A 25,192-nucleotide genomic window follows, 5' to 3' on the forward strand; every position below is an offset into this window, starting at 1 on the left:
TGTTGGACAAGTAAACTCGTGACTCCCAGCAAATCTGTTGAGTCAGAAACGTTGAGTGTGATGCCCAACCTGCATTTTTATAAGTCCTCCAAGTAATTCTGTTGCAAGCTAAACATTTAAGAATCATGGAAGCCAAGGGATCAGTAATACACAGGTTCCTACCATTTCTTCTTTGTTCATTTCTACTTTTAAGACAGTTGGCTAAAAGAGAAGCAATTTGTTCATCCTTGGCTATTTGTTAACCATCCCCTAACAGAAAGGTCAGAATCACTTATGAAGGAAAAGACTTGGTCAAATAACTTACATAAAATTTATCCAGGTCCTGCGCTGGCTTTGAGTCTTAGGATGCGGGGAACTGGGCACAGGGAGAGATCGGAAGGCTACAGCAATCCATTCAGACATGGACCCCAAAGCTTTGCGGGGCTACCTTCTGATGAGTCAGTGAGCAACCACCTGGTTGGGAAAGAAATGTTCATTAGCAGAGTAAATCCGGGGAATGCTCCCCACTTCTTTGTGTGATCTCACAACACCCCTTTTATTCCCTGTGACCTAGCCACTGACTGACTGTCTCTGGACCAAGCCACCGAGACAGAACATCATGCAGCTGCCCACAACATCACCGCTGTGCTCCACCCCGAGCTTTATTCCCGCAGGTGTTTCATTTACACAGGCAACCCTCACTGGTGCTCCCCTGAATCCTAAAGCAGGTTGGAGACAGATCAATATCCAACCAGTTATCTCCTCTATGTCATGTCATGAAGGCTTTCCTTCAATAAATGGGAACACCGCAGTACAAGACACACGTGGCTAGTGTCACTAAAAGAGATTCAGGATGCAAGTGACTAACACGGGAATTCTGCCTGAAATAAGATGTCTCTTGGTTGCCTCAAGCAGCTTATTTTTGAATTAATAACTGTTTTAATAAGGCATGTTTTAGCCACATTTAGAAAATACAGAAAAGCATCATGCAAAAATAAGCCATGATGGTCGTGACACAGACAAATCACTTTTGAAGCTTCGTTTCATAGGTCCAGAATGCCTTTTTTGTGACTCTTGGGGCAAGATGGGATTCTGAATTCAGAATTTTATGGATTTCATAGAGTTTTTTGCTGTAACTACCATTTAGTATGTATTTCCTCTAAGGGTCTAGAGTATCATCCCATAATTGAACCTATGAAATAATTATGCACAAGATAGATGCTTACTCTTACTAAGTGAGATGAAATAGGGGCTCACATTAGTTCCTGCCAGGTTTTTCTATCACAGAAGTTTCCTTCCAACCTTCTACTCCAAAAGTTCTTGAACTTAGAAATAGGGATCGGGGGGCTGGTGCTGTGGTACTGCGGGCTAAGCTGCTGTTTGCAATAATGACATCCCATACTGGAGTACCTGTTTGAGTCTTGGTTGCTTTGTTTCTAATCCAGCTCCCTGCTAGTGCTCCTGGGAAAAGAGCAGAAGATGGCCCAAGTACTTAGATTCCTGCCACCCATGTGAGAGACGACACAGAAGGAGTTCCAGGCTCTTGGCTCTGGCCCAGATCATCTCTGGCTTTTGTGGTTATGTGTTAGTGAACTAGTGGATAGAACACTGCTCTCTCTCTCCCTCCTTCCCATTCACCCTCTCTCTCTACCTTCAAAACAAATAAAAAAGAAAAGTACGGATAAAGGATTGTGGCTCAATATTCTTTCCACATATACAAACATACTTAGTGTTTGTTTCTACTTTTTAACTTAACTAGCAAATAAAATGTGAGTTATAGGAACATCTACTTAAGTTATTAAACTGATAGATGAAGTCATCCTATGTGAATGTCATTTCCAAGGAACGCAGATCTAATGATAAGCACAAATGCAACATCTTGTAACCTACCCACAACAATGGAGGTAGAGAGAGACTGGAAAACTGAAACTGCAGTTTCGGACTGCTCGATCTGTGACAACAAATAACTTCTTGAGGGAGCTACCTGAGTATCAAACTGCCTGAATTTCTGACCATTTTCTAACCATTGCCCTGAAAAGGAATTAAAGAGTGAAACAGTGGGAACTTTAAAGGTTCACAATAGCTTTCTACAAAGACTGAGCCAGTTTACCCCCTTTCTAGCAGCATGGTTGCCTGGTTAATAAGTTCACCATCTGCAACACAGGCTCAGAGAGACACACCGCAGCTTACACATCTCTACACAGTCCCAGGCACTGGTGATGAATCCTAGGAGATTGTCCTTTGGTTTTCTGTACACAGTAAGAATTTTGCTGTTCTCAGCACAGAAGAGACATGGGATTACTATAGGGTCACCATCAATTCACCTGCCAAAGGCCAGATTCAGTCTCGTCGGTGTGTGTGACTTGTCTGTGTGGCCTTCATAGGGAGAGAGTGTGCGGAAGTTAAGAAATCATTCACATAATATCATGCAAAGAGAAACTGCTAGTGATTTGCGGCTTAAGGTGCCAGCTGCTAGGACACGGAGGCCTTTTGCTTCCATTCCTTTTGCTCTTTTCCTATTTCTTGGACATTTTGTTGATCCTCATCATGGCTTCAAACGTGAAGACAAACTCAAGTCAGACAGGTGAGCATAAGGTGACCTGTATGTATGCTTATGGTGTGTCAATCCGATACAGGAGCCTTGCACACTTTGTCTCATGCCATGCTGAGTGGATCTGCGTTGGTATAAAAAGGTATGGTCGCCAAGTATAAAAGCGTATGTTAATATTTTATTTCAAATACTTTCAGAGGAATTCAAGCTTTGGAATCTCAAAAGTTTGTTGAGCCTAGTATCTTTAAGTACCAAGATGATGCCAAGTCTGGCCATAAATCACAAACTTCATCTTTCTACACTTCTTTCAGAACCATCTTAGCATCAATGAGAAGCAGGGAAACTGGCAGTAAAATATCCTTGAAAACTCCAGATAAGAGCAAATCCTTTATAGGTCGTATATTGTCAAGAGGTAAGTTGTTATCTCTGAAAGCAAAATAGGTAAGAATCTGAAACACAGGATTGCCACTGTAGTGAGTTAAGTTGCTGCAACACCCACATGAGTGCGGTGAGTTCTGGCTACTTCACTTCTGATTCAGCTTCCTACTAATAATATGTGTGGGAAAGAAGCAGAAGATGACCCAAGTGCCTAGGTCCCTGCCATCCACATGAGAAAGGCGTATGGTGTTCCAGGATCCAGTTCTGACCTGGTCCAGCCTTGGCCATTGTGGCCAGATGAAGGATTGATTCATATACTTACTAGTTACCCTTTTCTTCATAACTGTTTCAAATAGATAATAATTTTTTATTATTAATTGCACTGCATTATGTGACACAGTGTTATAGGCACTGGGATTCCCCCCCACCCCTCCCCGAACCCTCTCCCCATGGTGGATTTCTCCACCTTGTTGCATTACCACAGTTTAAATTCAGTTGAGGTTCTTTCCTTGGAAGTATTTACCAAGCATAAAGTCCAGCAATAGATAATAAATCTTTAAAAAAGGAGTCTCATATGATACAAAACAGATGAAGTCACAAAACATACTTTAAAAAGCAAATGCATAAACACAGTCTTCCCCAATGTGACTATAAATTTGGACTATTGAAGCAGTGCTCACAGCCTGAGGTTCCTTTCCGTTTTGGGGGAGCATTTTTATAATCAGCTTTTCATCTGCATTGACTAGCTGAAGATTTCTGAATGTGGTGACAGGTGTGCAGGTAACCAAATAAAAGATTTGTTTGGCACATCTGAATCTTCATTTTCTGGGCAGTCTCCTGCAGATGCAGCAAGGAGCATGTTTTGCTCCTTCGGCTCACGTGGCTTTCAGAGCCTGGTATCAATGCACATATCTAGAGCAGTCAACTTCTTCCTGGCAAACTTCCAGATCCCAGAGTGCTTGATGGGCACACTTCCTGAAGCCCGCTTTGCTGAATGTGTACCCTTCGGTCACCAGTTCGCAGATGACAGAAACCCACCCCACCCCGCTTTTCTCACCACCTTCCTCTGTAGGAGGCAGAGATCATCAAAGAAGTCTCTCCTTTCCACTTGTAACTTTTTCTGATAATTTTTCTTGCTTTCCCCCTCTAGATGTATTTAAACCCACAGAATAACTCCTGCCAGACAATGCCAAAATTTTCAGATTCCAATAAAAGGAAATTGATGAGCTATTTATTACATGGGCTGAAATAACCACTCTTTCCATATTAGCTGATTTCATCTAGGCTCAATTTCTGCAAGCATATATGTTATAAAATGGCTGTGGTTTGGGGAGGAGTAGGAGTGTAAAAATCTGTCAACATTATTTTGGGAATGAATTAAATCAATGTTTCCCAACAACCTTATCTAACAGGATTGCTTCTATCAGAAGGATCAAAATGGAGCAGGTATATCCTCCACTTATAACTCAACTTCCTCCTGATGTGCACTCCAGGAGACAGGTAATGGTTAGAACACCTGGATCCCTGCCATCCACATGGGAGACCCAGTTGGAGTGCAGGGCGCTTAGCTTCAGTGTGGTCTGTCCTGGTAGTGGTGGCCATTTGGTGAGTGAACCAGCAGATGGAAGATGCTTGCTTGTGTGTTCTCTCTCTCCGTTTCCAATAAAATGACAACAAAAATGAAAAAAAAAAAAAAAAAGATCAAAAGGCCAAAACTGCATCAAAAGTATCTTTCCTGTGGCTTTTCTTTTTAATGTTAGTACCATCCTCCTGATAATTGTCAAAGTGGACAAAAGGGCTTATGTTTTTTTTTTTTTCAGGTCATAATCAAATATAAGCATGTAATTGTATAAGCACATTAGGACTACAGGGTGTGAAAAAAAAAAGCGGTCATAGAGGAAATGACCCTCAAAGAGTATACTTTGTTTTTTTTTTCAAAAGGCCTAACTGCTTGGGTGGAAAACACAAAAAACAAACCACTACTAATAACACACATGATTGCCAGGAGCTCTTTAACTGCACTAACAGTACAGCTAGCACTTGTAGGGCTAATTACTAATTTGGATTCTCTCATTTCAAAAAATACTTCAAAGCAGCCCATTTATGTTTCAATACTGAATTAAAGTCTATCTAAATGGCATAGTCTCAAAGTACAAAAAAACAAAAACCAAAACCAACATCTTTTGAAAAAGTTATTACTCCCCAAAGCCACTAAATCCTGAACTGCAAAATGCCACAGGCTAAAAACTAGTAATGTTGCATGGTTGTTATCTTGCATTTACGAAAGAGTTGATAGTTTTCCAAGCCACATGAGGTACAGTTTTACACCACAGTAGTTTCGTTATGTTGGACAGGTCAGTCATTGCCTTTACCACTGCCAGCAGGATTTTTGAGGATTAGATGACAACTCATAGAAGAAATTATTGTTTCTGGGAAATGGTAAGATAGACATAAAAATGCACACCAGTTTTCTTTATGCTAACAATCTTGTGAGGCACTAAGATACCAATGCTCGTTTCACAGATAGGGAAACTGATACTGGAAGATATAGTAACTACGACAGCAAAAAGGACCAAGTTAGACTTGGGTTTTTATTTCTAAATTGGTCACACACTGGCTGAGTGGCTCTCAAGGAGCTAATCTGTTTTGTAAAATGAGGGGACTAGATAAGATGACTTTCAGGTCTTTGTGACGACAGGATCCATCAGTGAAGCCTGCAGTGCTGAGGAAGGGTCCTTGAGTGACTCTCTACCCCCGGGGGGCAGGGTGGGAAAGACACGAACTCACTCATTTCATCAGTCTGAGAAGAAGTTGGGGATATTGTAGAGAAATGGCTAGGGCTTCTAGAAAAGCTTGAAACACCTTTGTTAACTGGTCTCAACATCTCACTATTTTAAAAACTGGAATAGTCAAATAGAAGTCTAGCATGAATATCAGTCTTGCTCACAGTCTCACTGTTGTTTGGATGATTCTTAAAGTTATGGCCAACCTGTGGGCATCCACCTTTGCTGGGAGGTCCTGGTATGGGGAGAGAGATGTAAAAGTACTATTGGGGGGGGGGAGTGGAGATTATGAGCTCACATCAAAGTCACATGGAAATTTCACCTTAATAGACTGGAGCCACTGACTCAAGCATCTACCAGGGTCTGGTTCAACTTTCTGGCATGATGAAACAATGAGGATCTGCATCATCTAATATGGCAGCCTTCCACCACGTGGGACTAGTGCTCATTTGAAAGATGCCTAGTGGAATGAGGAACTACGTATTTAACTCTAACCAATTTGAGTGAACTGACATTAAGACAGCTTTATGCAGTCCATGGCTACTGGTCAGGGAAGCTCTAGGACGCTTCACATACTAGTTTTGCTGGACAGTACTTCAGAACCCAGGAGCCCATTGAACAACACCTAATATATTTATTCAGGAAACATCTTTTCGCTAAATGGGTGCTAAGCACCAGTGAGGTGTCTCAAACAGTGGTGACTAGTCCTGGACACTTCAACAGTCCTGGACTCTTTCTGCCCTCTTGGCATTTTTTAAAGCTAGACTGATTTCCGAAGACCTCACAAAACCTTGCAGTGGCTCACTAGAGCGCTCTTAGCAAAAGGTGGGTGAGCAGATATGGTAATGCTACACTAAGCATGAAAGCACTGCTTTTTCATTTCTTCAGATTTACTGTTAGCGAAGCTGCGGGGAAAGTTTAAAAAGATCTGAATGGTTACTATTCATTCACACACAAGTAAAGTAACATATCCCAGATATGGGAAATTATCTGTAAGTAATCCCCTCTTGCATAATCTTAAATTTGCTTAAAAGAAAAACTCAGTGGGACATGCATTCTTAAAGCCCAGAAGAAGAAAATGGAACTTAATTACAGCAACAATCATAAAACGTACAAGGTTTCCAGCTGTAAACAGTGGGTAAGGGAACATTTATGCTGATTAGTTGTGGCATGATCAGGTTTTCTAGAAGGTGCTTCTTGTGTAAGCAAGGCTGATTGCCTTCTTTATCCCTACAACTCAACTCTGAGCTGTGATTGTTCTTAGAGACTTTAAAAGGATTTGATGAGCAAAGCCCTATTTGCTTTCCCTCAGGAAACTACCGGTGCAGCTCTTTTTATCTGTACCATATATCTTATATCAACAACAGACTTTCCGAGGAACACAAAAGGGGTTTAGTGATCTTCCAATCCACAAAACAGCTCCCCATGTTGTCCTGTCAGTCTCTACTAGCCTAATCTCCTCTTCCCACCCCACTGAGTTTTGGAAGGATGCAAAGTACACAAAGCAAGATACTCAGAATTGATTGAAGCTCTTGTTGGAACTTGAATTCAGGTTTGCCTAAATTCCAAGGCCAGGGATATCACACTTTGGAATACAGACTTTCTAAGCTAATTTTTTCCACCACACTAGTTTGCTCTCGTGAGGAGAAAGATTTGCCAAGCCAAATGATGAGTCTTGTTCAGCATCTTCATGAGACTGTATGAATGACACACCTGTGAGTCATTGATTTTTCCACCTTCAAAAATACCATTCCTGGTCCCCCTGCCTAAAGTCAGACAACCAGCTTTTAGGGCTAATAAATGACTCCTGCACTTATACAAAGATACCCACTCAACATGTGTGGTCACTCCGTCATGTCTTCCCCATTTGTTGAGTAGAACCACAGCTTTTCAGTGGTCAGCTAACAAAAGAAGAGCTCATAACTTTGATCCAAAAATGTAAATTGCTTTGAGAGACTTCTCTCTGAAAATGGTCAAAACTCAAATGTCTTACCAGGGCTCAGGCTGAATAAACATATCACTAAAAATTGGTGACAACTTTAGTGATAAATATGGTGGCTGGAATGTCCCTGGAGCCTTTAGTCATATTCAGAAACACCAAGCGAAGCAGTCAAATGCTGTTTTGTAGACAGAAGGGTTTCAAAAAAGAAAGGGGTCCATTGATGTGAACTGTTGGGAAACTACAGATAAATTTTTGCAAAAATCTACCCTTCAAGCAGAATTTAAACAGTCAATCATATGAAACAAAAGATCTGTGAATCATAGAGTTTGTGGCTTTTGTGTTTTGTTCTACTGGCATGGGAAGGTGATGCAAGGAAATATACTTTTTTTTTTCTGCCACAGAGAAAGAAGAGAGGAGGAAACACACCCTGCCAGGCAGGATGGAGAAAATTAATTAAGATAAAACAATTCTGAAAGTTTCCACTTTCACCTTTTAGGTTCTAGGACCAAGATGTTCTAGTTGGAGAACCACAACTAGAAAATTAACTTCTTTGATATTTAAGGAGTTCACAAAAACAGCGAGGAGGATGTTCAGATTTTCACCTCCACAACAATAACAAAAAAAGAGACGCACTCAGAACTACTTGCCACGATCCGAAAAAAGACAAAAAGCTTAAAATAAATGAGCTGACAAGACAAAACTTGAAATAATTTGGGGCTTTATCTATAAAAACCAGAATAATCCCTTATGTTGATACGTCTTCCTCATTATTATGATTTCCATTTATTGAAAACTTCAATTTGTCATGAGCTGTGCCATGAATTTTACATATGTTATTAGCCCATATGGTGGATGAGAGAACCCTGACTCATGATTTGAACCCAAGGTTACCTTAAAAACATTTTTTTTTAAATAACTTTTTTTCATCTTGAAGGGTAGAACAACACATACAGGCACATACAATCTTTCATGCACTGGTTCACTCTTCCAATGCCTGGAACAGCTGGCAGGGTTGGGCCAGATCAAAGTCAGGAGCCAGGAGCTTCATCCTGATCCTCCACGTGGATGGTGCAGACCTGGGTACTTAAGCTCTATCTGCTGACTCCCAAGATGCATCAGCAGGGAGCCGGATGGAAGTGCATCGATGTGCTGAGACTTGAGCTAGGCACTCTGATATGGGATGTGGACACCTACAAGCAGCAACCTAAGTAGCTGTGCCACAATGCCCAGCCTATACTCTTTTCTATATCACACTCTGGTCACTACAAAAACATTCCCCCACCAAAGGAAACATGAAATTCCCCATATGCTACCAAGAAAGTATCAATTAAGGTGACACAACTATAGGTCCTACAGAAATTTAATCATTTGAGTAAAATAGTCAATTTGCTTATTAGTGCTAAAGCAGTTATATTTCATCGTGTATATGTTAGAACTGAATTGCTTTTTCTATCGTTAACTGAAATATGAACATTACTCCTTTAAGGTGAATTTGAAGCATCATACAATTTTCTAGTCTAAACTAGTTATTAACAGAGCCTGGCCTGCTCCCAGGAGTCACATTCGGTCTGAGCTATGCAGAACTCTCAACCTCCTTCTCGCTGAAAAATTTACTTCTGTCACTGCATCATTTATACAGAGAAAAAAAATCTTCCAAATCGTAACCCTCTCTGAGGTAGCTGCACTGGCCTGCCAGCCTCATCTGCCAAAATCAGATGCCCCTACACTGCCAGATTACATGGATGAGGGTGCCATGTAGGTCTCCAATGGCTTCCATAAGACAAGGTGCTACTGGCTAACCCCATACAAGGCTATCCACACAGAGCTGACTGCTGCAGCAGGGGGCAAGGGCTGCAAGAAGAAGCTTAAAGTTCAGACAGGTGGCATCTCAAAGGGGTGTGTTGCAGCATTTAAGGACAAGACATTCCCACTGATCCAACTGTTCACATGAGCTCCCTTTCCCTGTCCCTTGCCAGCACTTCTCACATCTACTCCATCAGCATCACTGTCACTTCCATCTTCAAAGCATTTTATCGCTAACTGGTCCACTCCTTTCCTGCTTTACTGCATCGCCATAATTTCTCACTCAGTTCAAAACATAACAACAGCTATTTCATGATTATAGGTGTACAGTTCAGTGGCATTAAGTACACTTGTTTAGGCAACCAACACCACCATCTATCCAATACATTAAAAAAAAAATCCCACCAAGTTATCTACCTTATTCAAAGAAAGAGAGAAACAGAGAATCTCCTATTCACTGGCTCACTCATCTCAAAATGTTAAAAAATCTGAGAGTGAGCTAAAGTTAGCAGCCTGAAACTCAAACTATCTCCCACCTGGCAGCAGGAAACCGACTGCTTAAGCCATCACCTGCTGCCTTCTAGGGTTTGCATTAGCAGGAAGCTGGAAACTACAGTAGAGCTGGGACTTGACTGCCAGCACTCGATAAGGGATGTGGGTTTTCCAACTGGCACCTTAACTGCTGCACTACATGCATACCCACTTTTAGGTCAGTATTTTCTTAATAGGAAATCCAATATGAGCTTGAAGGAAGCTACAATAATAATAATAAAGAAGCTGAAGGAAATGACAGGTAGGAAATAAAACTTTGGGGGTTGCCTTTCATCTATGAAACCTTTCATACAGATTAGTTCTCTGTGACATGTCTTTCTTTTTTCTCTTGGTCTTGAAATCAGAGCAGTTAGAATGTTGGTCACTAGATTAAAAAAAAACAGCAAGCTTTAGTTGTTGTTCCAAGTTCAACACTAGATGTAACCACTAACAAAAATGTTACACAACCCAGGATATTACCAGCTTCCATATATAAACAGAGGGAAAAACAGTATTTCTTGGAAAGACAGACACCTTTTTTTTTTTTAAAAAAAAAAATTAAGGTAAGTACTTATCTCCATGGAGTAAGCACAATCTTTCCAGTTTGTTTCTAACATGGTTCTGGCCCTGAACACAAAGAATGGCCTTTGGTGTAATCAATCCAACTCCACAATATATCTATATTTCCTTTTTGCTTTCCCTTCTAAGTTGTACAACCTCAAATGTACCAACATCCTGCCTTACCTAATCCCCTAACAAGTTCTATCAAATGCCAGGACCGAATCAGACTGCACTGCAGGCTGTGAGATCATTCAGCAAGAATTCATTTTTTATTCCAAAAATCAGGAGTGCCAGACCATTTAACACAATCTGTCCCACAGTGAAAAATTAGCCTAGCACTTGAACAGAGACATCTAAATAATTTTTAGGTCTTTCTTCTGTCATAGATCTTTGAAAAACCTGATGATTCTCCTCCAGAAAAAAGTACATTTATAGGATTCACCAAAGAGTCTGTGAAGTCTGTCCAAGGATCTGCTAAGAGGTGGTACACCTCAGGTTAAAATCTGCTGCAAAAGTGACATGTGTTCATTTTATACATATAAATCACATTTATTTTTAAAATATCCAACAGGAATTTGCTTTGTTCATAATCCCTTGTGCTAGATCTTTTCCCCAGGGCATCCCAGAGAGATGTACTCTGAAGCCAGGTGAGCGACTGGGTTAAGAAATGACCTTTCTGGGCCAGGCATGGTAGACTAATGGCTAAATCTTCGTTTTGCATCCACCAGGATCCCATATAGGCTTCGGTTTCTATCCTGGCTGCTCTATTTCCCACTTATATCCCTCCCTACTTGTGTCCTGGGAAAGCAGTAAAAGCAGTAAAGGACGCCTTTGACCCTGTGCCACGTGGGAGACCCATAAGAATCTCTTGGTTTCAGCTCCAGCCATTGTGGCCACTTGGAGAGTAAACGGGCCGACAGAAGATCTTTTTCTTTGTGTCTGCTTCTCTCTGCATGTCTGCCTTTCCAATAATAAATACATCTTTAAGAAAAAAAAAAGAAAGAAGAAATGACCTTTCTTGTTTCAGCTTCAGGAACGTCCTCTCCTGCCTTCTGGGCAAATATGTAGCCAGCTTAGCTGTGCTTTTCACCAAGTCAGCCAGGGCAGCCCTGGGCATACCTACTTCTTCCCCAGTCTACTGTGTGCTTGCTTTTGCCTTAGTATTCTTAGGTTCTGCTCTTGAGTTGACCATCTTGGATCTTGTGGGCTTGTCTTCCTGTCACTGCCCTTGCTGGTCCTTGGTGGCACTCTTATAATTAAAAAAAAAGTTGAACCTGATGTTTTTTTCTTGAAATCCTCCCTTTGCCTTTAATTCCTTTGCTTTTTCCCACTCCCCCAAGCATATCCTTTAGTCTTAGTGTATCTGTGCCCCTTTGGGAATAATCCACCTGTTCTCTCTACCGTTCTGTGCTCGGCTTAGATTGGGGTTCCTCCTGCAGGGGTAATGTGGCACAGGGTACTGAGAAGATGGAGACCGAAGTCAGAAGTTAGACTGGTGCCCAACTCAGGGTCCCAGCTGATGGACTTGGCCCAAGGAATGGAAATAAGGGCTTAACTTCTCAATCAGAGAGAGGAAGAATGATAGTACCAATCCCGGGGTTTTTACTTTTGTTATGGGAAGACTGCATGAACTGAAACAAGCACAGTATGAGACATGGAAGAGGTCTGGCAAGTCTTAGGTAGCTAAGATCATTTATATTCTGAGTATTAGCTATCTTTTAACAGGTCTATTGAGATGCAATTAATATAGCCTAAGATTCATACCTTCAAAGTGCACAATTCAGTGATTTTCGGAATAGCCATCACCATTATCTAATATTACATTTCCATTACTCAGAAGAAGAAACCCCAAGTCCATCACAGTTACTCTCCATTTCCACCCCTCTCTCTTCTTGATGACCACTCATCTACCTTTTATTTATATGGATTTGTCTCTTGTGTACATTTTTCATATAAAATCTTGTGAGTCTGACTTCTTTGACTTTTTTCCCCAAGAGTATCCTTTAAAGTATTTTTTAAGGCTTACACAAGACATAGCATGGATCAATAATTCATTCTTTTTCATAACAATCCATTATTTGTACATCCAATTTATCCATCTTATCAGTTAGTGGACTTGTGGGTTGTTCTACTTTGTGACTGGTATAAGCGTTGATGTACAGCCAGGCATATTCATATGTGATTTTAATTTCTAGGATATACAACTGGGAGTGGAACAGTCTACTGTAATGGTCAATTTCTTATTTCAGTATTAGGATTAGGGTACAGTATTCAGGTGTTTGGTCAAATATATATGAATATTGCCATGAAAATACTTTTAGATGAGCTTAACATTTATTATCAGTTGGCTTTGAGTCAAACGGGTGACCTTCCAAAACATGGGTAGGCCTCAAGAAAAGGGGCTGACCTTTCCTGAGCAAAGTGGGATTCTGACACCAGATTGCCTTTATAGTCTAACTTCTCTATCAATGCTTTCCTGGGTCTCCTGCCTGCTGGTCTCCCCTCAAAACAGTGGGCTTCTAACCTGTACAATCCTGTGATTCCTTAAAGCAAATCAAATCTTGACACACATACACACACACACACACACACACACACACACACTCTTGCTTCTCTCTGGAGAAGTGTAATATACTATAGCATATGAAAAGTTATAGTTAGCATTTTGAACAACTTCCAAAAATGTTCCCCAAAATGACCTGCATTATCCTACAATCCAACATAAATGGTCTCATTGTTCCACATTCTCACCTACACTTATGTATCTCTGTATGGTTTAGATTTGTGTTTATCTAATGACTACCGGTGCTGAGCACATTTTTATGTGCTTGTTAGATATTTGTCTACCTTTTTTTTTTTTTTGAGACACATTAATTCTTTGTTATTTAACCAAGGCTGTTTTTTTTTTTACTTATTTGTAAGAATTTCCTTCAAGCACAAATTGTTCGTCAGATATATCATTTGCAAAATATTTTCTTCCATTCTGTGTTTTTTAAATTGCCTGTTTTCTGTAAGCACAAAAGTCTTAAATCTTCATAAAATTCTGTTTTTTCCCTCTTTTGCCTCTTCTTTTGGTGTCATATCTTGAATGTACTGTGTACTTCAAGTTCACAATGATTTGTTCTTATGCTTTCTGCTACCAGTTTGAGCTTTTGCACTTCTATTTAGTCTTATGACACATACTGAGTTAATTTTCATATGTGGCATAAGACAGGGTTACAATTTCATTATTCTGTATGTTAATATTAATTAATCCTAGTCCTGTCTGTTTAAAAGACTAGCTTTTAAATATCAAACTGTACTGGTACTCTTGCCAATACTTTTTGACCAGAAATGTGTCATGAACTCTTTAATTTTATTTTACTTTCTATCTTACTAGACTACACCGTCTTGATTATGATAGCCCTGTAGTATGTTTTGAAATACGGAAATTTTGAGTTGTCCAATTTTGTTCTTTTTCAAGATTTGAAATTTAGCTAATCCACATCCTTTGCATTTTCATATGAAATTTACATCAACTGGTCAGTTACTAGCTAGTAAGCTGGAATTTTAGCTAGCTGAAATTTTAAAAGTGATTGTGTAAAGGTAATAATCAGTCTGGATAATGCTGTCATTTCACATAAAATGATTGGTATCTTTTCATTATTTAGGTTTCCTTATATTCTTTCCATCAGGTTCTATAGTTTTTGGTTTTAAATGCTCATACGTTGGACCGTGTGCGATGGCTCAATGGCTAACTCTTTATCTTGCATCTGTTGAGATCCCACATGGGTGCTGGTTTGTATCCTGGCTGCTCCACTTCCCATTCAGCCCCCCTGCTTGTGGCCTGGGAAAGCAGTCAAGGATGACCAAAGGCTTGGGACCCTATACTCATATGGGATACCGGCAGGAAGTTTGTGGCTTCAGACTGGTTCAGTTCTGGCTGTTGTATCATTTAGGGAGTGAACCAGTGGATGAAAGATGTTTCGATTTTCCTCCTCTTCACAAATCTGGTCTGCCTTTTCAAACACAAAACAAACCAAAACCCAAAAAACTAACAAAAATCCTTTTATAATTCTCTTCTTTTTTTAAAAAAAGCTTTATTTTTATTATTATTTTTTTTGTTGGAAAGGCAGATATACAGAGAGGAGGGACAGAGAGGAAGATCTTCCATCCGATGATTCACTCCCCAACTGAGCGCAATGGCCGATACTATGCCGATCCAAAGCCAGGAGACTCTTCCGGGTCTCCCACGCGGGTGCAGGGTCCCAAAGCTTTGGGCTGTCCTCGACTGCTTTCCCGGGCCACAGGCAGGGAGCTGGAAGGGAAGCAGGGCTGCCGGGATAGAACCGGCACACTTATGGGATCCCGGGCGTGCAAGGCGAGGACCTAAACCACTGCGCCACAGTGCCGGGCCCTATAATTCTCTTCTTAAAGGTATTCCCATGTATTTCACTCTTCTTGATTCTACTATAAACAGAATTGTTGCCTTAGTTTAATTTTCAAAAATGTTTTGCTAATGTGAAGAAATAAGTTTGATTTTTATACTAGGCTTTTAAAATCTTATGAACATGCTGAACTTTTTTATTATAAGTTTTTTTAAAACTGGATTACAATTTGCTTCAGGTTTAAAATCTGATTTCCAGCTTGTCAACAGATCTACTTTGCATCTTGATCCATGAGTCACCGATTTGAGTGCATACTTGCCCAGAATACTCAGGCACACAAAAGGATCAAGATATCACCCTCTGACTGATTCAGAAAGTTCTTCTCTACCGCTACACAGTCTGCAAGTTTCTGTATGGCAGCTGACTAAACAGGGCTGTGCCAGAGCACAGAGGGCTAGGAATCAGTGCGCGCGACACCTGGCTCTCCTCTCGGGCACCGAGATCCCAGGCATGCTCCACATCAGCTCTCCTTGGCATACTGCATCAGCACGACGCCAATTTGAGCATAATTTGGGTATCAAACTCATCTTTTTGAAGGGATCCTGGTATTTCGGTTTGACAAAAATCGAGAAACATTTTAGAAAGAAAATCGGATTTGTGTGTAAATGAAGAATATTCCTAAAAAGAAACTCTTGTTACGAAACTGAAATCTGGAGACCGCGATGGTGCTAAGTTGAGTCATCAGTTCCCTTTACACCCTAATAATTGACGGCACTTTGATCACAGCCACTGCTCTGGGTGAGGCTTCCTTGTTTGCTTTTTAAAGAACTTCCTTGTGTAAACAGGTTGTCTCGCTATCACCGTGCAGCCTGCTTATGTTCCGCGGATCACGGGAACATCTGTCAGAAACAGATTTCATGCTTCTCTGTCAACTTAGGGAAATCTGAATCAGATTTCCTGGTAATAGAGAAGAAAGCTCCTGGAGAGTTACATGAAGTCCTCCTGGCAGGCGTCTGGAAGGTACATCACTGCGGCTGTTCTTCACACAGGCATTTTAACATCGGTCCTGAAAATATCCACCTGCTGCAGTTACGAAGAGGTATTCGCTAGCCTCTGTGTTCACAGGTAGGGACAATGAGGAATGTGAAGGTTACATGGTCTGGTCAGTCACTGAGAGGAGCAACAGCGAAGGCACCACACACACCACAGGCTTCCTGCTGTACACAAGGATGCTGCACCAGCTCCAAACATTTCAGGCACCAAGGGGCCTCGGGTGTCAGTGCCATAAATGTCACAGTCCCTCACTCTTGCTTTGAGACAATCCCTTAATTCTGGAGAAGACAGAAGGAGAGGCTGGGTGAGAAACCCTAATACTCAGTGGTTTCTTTGTTTCCAGGGCTCAGGTTAGAGATCCAGGTATGGGTGGAGAGGTAGAGCTTAGCTAAGCCAGTGGCACCCAGGCTGGGAGGGAAAGCTGAAGCAATAGGAAGACTCAAGGCAAAATCCTTGACTGCATGTTCAGCTTGGAGCTTGTCTGACAAGCGCAAAGGCACCTTGCTGCCTTCGGCACGCAGGCAGGGGTCAGCCTACTGGTGGGGCATGGAATTAGCTATTGTCAAGAGGGAACTAGAGACATAGCAGGTTCCATTTCATGCCCCGCAGACAGCTCGGCCTTTACATGCAGGTAACAAGGGACCTGCCCTCCTTCCACCAGGCTGAGGAACCCTTGACTCCCACTCTGCTTGGACTCACAGACTTCCCTTGGGATCTGTCAGAATTCCTCATGGTGGTGACCCCAAGCAGTATCTCAGGGTCAGGGGAGGCCTTAAATCTGGGTTCTTTCTCCTGTTGGTAAGCTGCACTGTCTGCAAGGTAAGCAAATCGCCAAAAACAAGAGCCGTTGATAGAGATGTGAGGTCATCTTGGATGTGAAGGTTGAGGAGTGCCTGCATGGATTAAGGCCCTTGCAGGATGAAGGACTGGCAAGTGAAGGAACAGGAAAGAAGAGGCCAGGTATGCAGACTGGCTTCTGACATACCATCCCATGTCCTCCAGGGACCCAGAGGAGCCTGGGAATTTTATCCTGAAACCTGGCTTTCTGAAAAGTCATCACAAGGCAGAAGAACAGGAAATAGTGCAAACACTATGTCAGCTTGATGCACACAATGAAATAGCTGGCCTGTGAGCTTCAGTCGTGCCCTTGCTCCTGCGCCCTTACAAATGTAAGGATCATACCTGGCCAAGGGAGAGGAGGAGCAGATAGCCTGCAATGGGGTGGGCGCTTGTGGATGACTCAGCCCCGGCGTAGCAGACACTGACCCTTTAGGTGAGCACGTGTGCGTTGCTGCGAGCAGCTTTCAGAACACCGAGGCTTCCACTGTCTTATTGGGGAAACAATGCTGAACAGGGAAAAGTCAAGTCTCCTGTTGGGCTGTCCTGCAGTCATCAACTCTATTAGGGCCTTGCTAGAGACAAATTAAACAAGCCCTAATCTTAAAAAAAAAAAATATCACCCAACACTTTTATCTCCTGTGGTTTCTTTTGTCCACATGCATAGATATTTTGTACTCTGTCAGCAGATAGATGAACAATTCCATGCTACTAGTGTGAACCAAAGCCAACTGCAGTTACCTACAGATAGGAGCGATAAAACATGGGCAAGAAAATAAAAAGTACCACTGAATGTTAGGTAGAATTATTACAACTAATTAAGAAGTCGGACATCAAATGCATAAATATGACTCAATTTTAAAGGCCCACATGCTACACCCACTTTCAGGAGTTTCCCAAAGTAATTTAAAACCATTTGATGTTGCTTCCTGTTTTTCAGTCCTTTTATCTCTTTAAGGGGTGGTAAGTCTACCGCTTCCAACTGAACGCAAAGACAAGTGAAGGCTGGGGCAATTTTCCTGGTCCTAGTCATCAAAAACCTACTTCCAAAGGCCTTAATTTTTAGAGTATTAATTCTGTCATTTGCGGTTCTAGGCTTCAAAGTGCTCTAAGACCTATCCCACCTACAGCCACAGATTGTACCAACATTTTCTGTGCATTCGCTCTGCTCTCTATCGCTCCAAAACTCCCTGGTGAGGCACAGATCTTGAAAGAGTGAGAAGGAAACCAAGGGCAGAAACTTGCTGGCCGTGCTCTGCCTTTCTTCCTTGGGTCAGCCCTGACTCAAGAAGGACCTTCTCATATTTAGAAGCTGAAGCTTCAAAAAGGTTAGAGTATTTAGGGAGACTGAGCTCACAAAGTCATCCTTAGATATGGAAGGCAGCTCTGATAAAGTGGCCCTTCTTCTATTTGACACATTTACTGATTTATTTAAAAGGCAGGGCTTCAGAAATGGACACACACAGATACAGAGATCAATCTTCCATCCCTTGGTCCAAGCCCTAAGTAGCTGCACTGGCCAGGACTGACTGAGCCCAGGCCCAAGTTAAGAGTCTCCATCCAGTTCTCCCAGGTGGGTTGGCAGGGACCCAAGCACTTATGTCATTCTTTACTGTCTTATCAAGCCATCAGCAGGGATCTGGATTGGAAGTGGTGCAGCTAGTGCTCATTCAAGATGCTGTGCCACAATGTGGCTCCACGGTCTCTTCTTAATTGGCCATTGTGGGTACATATTTTAAGGAAGTTGATGGTTAAGGAAAAGCACACCTACACTGTTCATGAAACGAATGCCCCTACAGTGTGAGAGTCCCTTTTTGGGATCAGCCAGTACAACTTGCCTTCAAAGGCTTGACTACCAGTAACTGATTCTCATTAAGTCCTCCACCAAAGTTTTCTGCTTCCTTGGCAGCCAGTCCACTCTGGAGGATCACCTGCAAGCACCATGCAGATATTCTTGAGTTTTCTCTGAAGCACTTCTGCTTTCCTGTGTCCTAACATATGGCACTGCCCTGCAGGTCCAGAGTAACAAGCACCAGGACAGCACCCACATGGAGCTGGTAGAAGGCACAGTGCCATTTCTTTCTTTACTCAAGATTATTATTTTTTAAAGATTTATTTATTTATTTTTATTGGAAAAGCAGCTCTACAGAGAGACAGAGAGAAAGATCTTCCATCTGCTGGTTCACTCCCCAAGTAGCTGTAACAGACAGAGCTGAGCTGATCCAAAGCCAGAAGCCAGAAGCTTCTCCTAGGTTTCCCATGAGGATGCAGGGTCACAAGGCCTTGGGCCATTCTCATCCTTTCCTAAGCCACAAGCAGGGAGTTGGATGGGAAGTGGGACAAACAAGACATGAACCGGTGCCCACATGGGATCCCACCACATGCAATGTGAGGATTTTAGCCACTAGGCTACTGCACTGGGCTCTCCAGTGGGATATTGTTTTCCAGTCCCGCAAATATCACTTGGGACACGGTTTCAAGTTCTCTCAGTATCCTGAAGTTGTTATTTCTGGGAAAAAAATTAGCTGTGCAGTCAAGAATAGTCATTGCAGGGCTGTGCCATGTGCAGGCTTCTGCCTGTGGTGCCAGTATCCCATATGGGTGCTGGTTCATGTTTCAGGTGCTCCACTATTAACCCCGCTCCCTGCATATGGCCTAGGAAAGCACTGGATGATGATCACATTCCTTGGGGTCCTGCACCCATGTGGGAGACAAGGAAGAAGTTTCTGGCTGTGGATGGTCTCAGCTCCAGCCACTGTGGCCATTTGGCGATGGGCTAGTGGATGGAGGATATCTTTCTCTCTATAACTCTGCCTTTCAAATAAAAATAAAATAAATCTTTAAAAAAATAGTAATTTAATATCACATTAGGGCGTCACTTGCCAATAGAAGCCTGCCCACGACAATGATCTTCAATCTAGCACCTTGTGACAGTGGACAACAGTCAAAACTATTGCTCAGGGAAGACACTTTTCTTTAATGTTTTAGGCAGCACCATCAGGTCTTTGATAATGATCAGACTTATAGACAGAAAGCCCGCCAAGGTTCTCTCCTACATTGTGATGGCATTTTACTTCTTACATTCTCTTTCTGTGATTGAGTGGGGGGGGTATGAAGAGATAACAACTGAAGATCTTGGCACCTGTTTCCATTAGTAAATGTCAACACAATTTTAGTGCCCCACCCCTCTTTTTTCTAGTTTTTTTTTTCTGTTTGTTCACTTGGTGGCAAAGGAGCATGTGAAAGACAACTGAATTTAAGATACATGTATATGTGTGTGCACAAGTTTGTATTTTCTTACAAAGCAGTGGGCAATCGGGGTGAAAACTAACTCAGTCAACATCTTTTACGAACAGGTTCAGTGCTGTGCTCAAATCTGCTTGGTAACTTCCAAGAGGAAACTCTGAATAAATATTTATTGCCTTTATTTATTTCTCCTACCGAGAACTCTCTAAGACAAGAGGATGTTAAACGATGAGACTGAGTTCAGGATTTCTGTTCAGTGCAGCGTCCTGCCCACGGGGCTGGAGGGCTGATGTGAGCCCGAGCCTCATAATGAAACCAGACACAGCTCACTTCCTTTTTTTTTTTTTTTCTTACGCCACCCCCTCACCTGGGGGATGTCTTGAGATGACACAGAGTTAGTCATGTATCACCAACCTGAGATACTGAAGGGAATGACTGGTACTCATGACCATGAACAATAACAATATTTAAAATATCTTCCTGGGAAGATGGACGGCATTGGGCTGGGGTGGAATAAAGTGCCCATGAGTCTCTCAACCCGTTGCTGCCTGCCTGCCTCTTCAACAGGAGAATGGAGACAGTTTGTGCCCAGAGTCGTCTGCTAACTGAGACAATGAGAAGTCATCAAGGAGCATCCCATCAGAGAGGCATGGATGCTGGCATGCACTTCCATGGCTTTGTCATCAAAACTAAGGCAAGGCCCCAGTCTAACACGCTGCTTCTTCCTCCAGATTTCTGGAAACCTCTGATGATAGGCAATCAGGGAGAAGGGGCCAAAACACGGCAGTAACCAGGTAGGTCTCTGTTTCCTACAGCCCAGAGCAAAAAAACAGGTGGTTGGGAGTGGGAATGTCTAACAACTCTTCAAGCTCAAGGGTGTCAACGAACCAATGGGCTGAACACAGAGCTGAGGCCCTTCTTATGATGTGACTATGGTTTATTCCCTTCAACAGGCATGTGGAAATTTATTCCCCATCATGGGATACAAAGCTATGGGACCTTGAAGAGGTGAATAAAACTCTAGTCTTGAGAATGAATCACTCCACTTGTTTTGAGAAGAATTAGTGAGCTAATGGGTTATCTTGAGAGAGGACTCCCATAAACCCAATATGGTTAGGTCTCTTTTTTCATTTGTTTTTTTAAAGGTTTATTTTTTTATTTTTATTGGAAAGGCAAATATACAGAGAGGAGAGACAGAGAGGAAGATCTTCCATCTGATGATTCACTCCCGAAATGAGCGCAGTGGCTGATGCTATGCCGATCCAAAGCCAGGAGCCTCTTCCGGGTCTCCCACGCAGGTGCAGGTTCCCAAAGCTTTGGGCTGTCCTCAACTGCCCTCCCGGGCCACAAGCAGGGAGCTGGATGGGAAGTGGAGCTTCCGGGATTAGAACTGGCGCCCATATGGGATCCTGGGCGTGCAAGGCGAGGACCTTAACCACTGCGCCACCACGCCGGGTCTCTCGCACACACCCCATCTCCTGCCTTGTGATACCCAGTGCTGCCTCTGGACACTGCCAGCACAAAGTCCAGCACTGTATATGATCCCTTGACCTTGGATTTGGACTGTGAGCTAAAATAAGCTTCTTTTCTGTACAAATGACCCAGTCTATGTACTGTGTTGTAACTAACCAAAAATGGGCTCAGACAGTCCTTTTTTATCTTGAAGTCTTTAGTTTTAGCTGTTTCCCATGGCCCGTCTTTTTAATGAGGACACAGCAATGAACTACCCCAACCTCACTTCTGTTTGCTCTTCTTTCTCCTACCAGGAATCAACCTCTGTTCTTCAACTCTGGATCCCACCTCTTCATCACTTAAAGAATCTGTTTCTGAATTCTCCACATATTCTTTGTAATGTCTATTCTCTCTCTCTCCTGAGCTGTTTCTGTAAGTAACAAGTATGTTTAATGTCTCCTGTCTTAAAAGTACTTCTTGATGCCACTAGATAGTACCTCCCCCAATTCCTGCCCCTATCCTGAGGGAAGACCCTCAAAACAAGTTGATCCTTGGGGCTGGTGATGTGTCATTGTGAGTTAAGCTGCTGTCTGCAAGGCTGGCATCTTTTTTCTGGTTGCCAGTTCCAGGTACACTACTTTTAATACAGCTTCCCTGCTCTTGTGTCTGGGGAAGCAGAGGAGGATGGTCCTACACCCCTGTGGGAGATCTGGATGAATCTCCCAGCTTTAGCCTTGCCTATCCTGGTGGCCACTGGAAAGTGAAACAACAGATGGAAGATCTTTGTCTCTTCCCTTCTCTGTAACTATGCTTTTCATTTAAATAAATAAACCTTGAAAAAAAAAGTTGATATGTCCTGCTTCTGTGTTCTAATTCTTTCCTTGACTTCTTTGTAAGTAGGTTCTTGTTCCTTCCAGAATAGTTTTTGATGATCTTGGTCTTCTTGCCAATGTCATGATGCCATGCTCAGTTCTCTCTTCTCACCATTTTGCCTCATCAGTATCATGTGCAAACAGGTGCCAGCTTCCTCCATGAACCACTTTTCCTCATGGCCTCAGTGAGTCACACAATCCCAGCTTCTCATCTATATTACTGGGGACTTCCTCCTAGCCGCCTGTGCTGGCTCCTCCTCCTCTGCTCATGCTAGGGCAACTCAGACCCCCCAGAGTTCCAACCATGCCTGAACTTCTATTTTTTTTTTTTCCATTACCTTCATTCCTAAGCCTGTGACTTTTGTTACCTGGATGCTGAGGGCTTCAAAATGTTTTGTATCTTACCTCGATCCCTTCTCTAATCTCCCACATCTAATTTCCTACTCAGCAGCGGAACCTATAGATCCAACATGTATCTAAAATAGAAAGTGGCCAAAAGGAATTCTTGTTTCTATCCTCTCTCCAAGCCTGCTTCTTTCACTTCAGGCTTTTTCAACACAGATGCTTACAACAAATATCTGAAGGTGGATCAGAGAGCCCAAGACTTCCACCTACTCTCCCACAGTAACATGTCAGATTGAAATACTTTTTATTGGCTCGTTTCTCAAAAAGGTTGATATTCTTAAAAATATACAAAGATCTCAAAGAGTTCTTGATTATGTACAGCATATTTATTGATATTTACTGTGCTAAAAGTTAAAATAGAACATTTTAAAGTATCTTACGTGCAATAACAAAACAATTCTAGATTAAAACAAATGATATGTTTTATGGACAAAAAACTCTGTTTTCCAAAATAATAGGGAGCCTAATAACATGCAGGTTTATAGTTCTGTAAATCTTGTTAGCATTTAGCTTAATAGAAGATTTCTGGATTCTCCTATATGGCATCACATGCTGAAGGACAAGAAAACCCAGGCCACACAAGTACAGAGCTGAATACAGTGCAGTATTTCAACTATTTTCTGACAATGGGATATTCTCTTTGGACTCCATTTCTAAACTCAACATACGGCAGTTTAAAAAAAGAACGTAGGATCAGAAATGTGGAGGCTAACACTGCAAACTTTTCTTAATTCTGTTACAATAAAATCTGTCTTTTGTGCACTTTGCACCTTTTCTGTGCGTGATTTATTGTAACACCACACCTTGGTCATTTGGAAATGCTTGTTCACTAAATTATGGAGATCCTTTAAATGTTCTACATGTTTCATTGTCCAATATGAAGATATCCACACTGATCTACAGCTCCAGTTTTATTAGAAAAGGCTTAGAGGCATTAGGAAGTTGTCAAGCTCACAGTGGCAGCCATCCATTTTCCAAAATTGTGTCTCAAGCCTGGCAACACAAGCTGTCAGTTGTATCCCTTGAAGTATCAGAAGCACTTCATTCATTTCTGAGAACATGTCTGTCAAATGAACATGCGAATACTGAGTAATTGGCATCTGTCTGCTGCTCCTCTAAGTCAAACTGGTGTTCCATGAGAAGGACTGCTGTTTCAGCTGAGACGCCAGGAGCACACAGGGGCTCTGCTTAGATGGCCAGCATATCTGGGGACATGATGGATTTGCCGGATGAGGTCTTCCCAGTTTGTCACACAGATATCACTCCTGAGGTTTAACGAAAGGCCTCACTGTCATTGTTTCCTCAAGGACACTCGGCTGTCAGTGTGGCATCCTGCACTGCTGAGAGGGAGAGCCAATATAGTGTGGTATCCTGTCCTGCCTCACACTGAAATACTAGCAGTGCCAGCCCTACCCCTCCTCCAAATTAAACTGTACAATCAGTGTCCCTGTCAACCCCACCAAAGAAGCAACTACCATCTTTCTATGGCTATGAAAAAAAGCTCTAACTCTATGTTTCCCAATAGGGTCATGGGGACTCCCTGGAACTCAAAGACCACAGTCTGAGAACAGTGGAACTGGCTTACTATTTTCTGTCCCGGCCTCTAAGATGCTGCTGGATCTGCACAGAGGCCTCCTTCCTCTCTGGTCTCTGCTCATGCTATGGCCTTGGCTGAAGTCCATATCCACAGAGTATGAAAATGTGCATCAGTTCTCATTGCTTGTTTGCCTGAAACCTTTATTTTAGACTCTCCTCTGCTTGCAGACAGAATCTGAGCTTCTCACCATGCTCTGATCTGGCTCCTTTCCTCCATCTCACCTGCCTCATCTCTCTCCTCTTCTAGTTACTCTGGCCTGCAGGTCATTCTTCAGCCTGTGTTTTCCTACACTTGGGCATTGTCTTCTGTCCCACACTAGAAGCTTTTCCCCCCAAATTTTAGCATGATAGGTCTGAACTTGTGTGCCAGAAACAGCCGGAACTAGCCACAGATGTTTCCATCAACAACGTCCTCTGGATCACATAGCTCCATTTATTACCCTCAAAGCACTTGCTGCTCCGTGAAGTTATACACTGTTCATGAATCTGATTGTTGCCCTATAGTCTGCACTCATATTGTTAAAACAGCAGGTGACTGAACACCAAAGCAGTACTATCATCTCTTGCGTTAAACTTTCCCTATCACCCCAGACAGAACTTACAATACAACAGATGATTAATTATGATTTGATGAACAGGCAGTACAACTCTACTCCGTGTATGGCAGGATCCCATATGCATGCGAAGTAAGAGAAAGAATAGGCTTCAATCTGTGATGCCCCCTCATTAGTGCATACTCTGCCTTCTCCAACAGGGCACAGGTGACCCTTTCACACTGAATATTTGCTATCTTGACTATAATTTCTACAGATAAAACAAGAGCCCAAGATCTCACG

At 42.3% G+C, this 25,192-nt stretch overlaps 1 protein-coding gene across 2 annotated transcripts in view; it reads right to left on the bottom strand.

Moving 5' to 3' along the window:
• BACH2 (BTB domain and CNC homolog 2) overlaps positions 1-25,192 on the bottom strand; it is a 370,073-nt gene that overhangs the window by 172,469 nt on the left and 172,412 nt on the right. For both annotated transcript variants that reach the window (XM_040983783.1, XM_040983784.1), the window contains exon 3: positions 305-453. The gene's annotated coding sequence lies outside the window, so the exon portion shown is untranslated. The remainder of the gene's footprint in view (positions 1-304; positions 454-25,192) is intronic.

The sequence above is a fragment of the Ochotona curzoniae genome, unplaced genomic scaffold (genome assembly GCF_017591425.1).
Source record: "Ochotona curzoniae isolate NIBS_2020 unplaced genomic scaffold, NIBS_Ocur_1.0 contig_3819, whole genome shotgun sequence".
NCBI classification, from domain to species: domain Eukaryota; kingdom Metazoa; phylum Chordata; class Mammalia; order Lagomorpha; family Ochotonidae; genus Ochotona; species Ochotona curzoniae.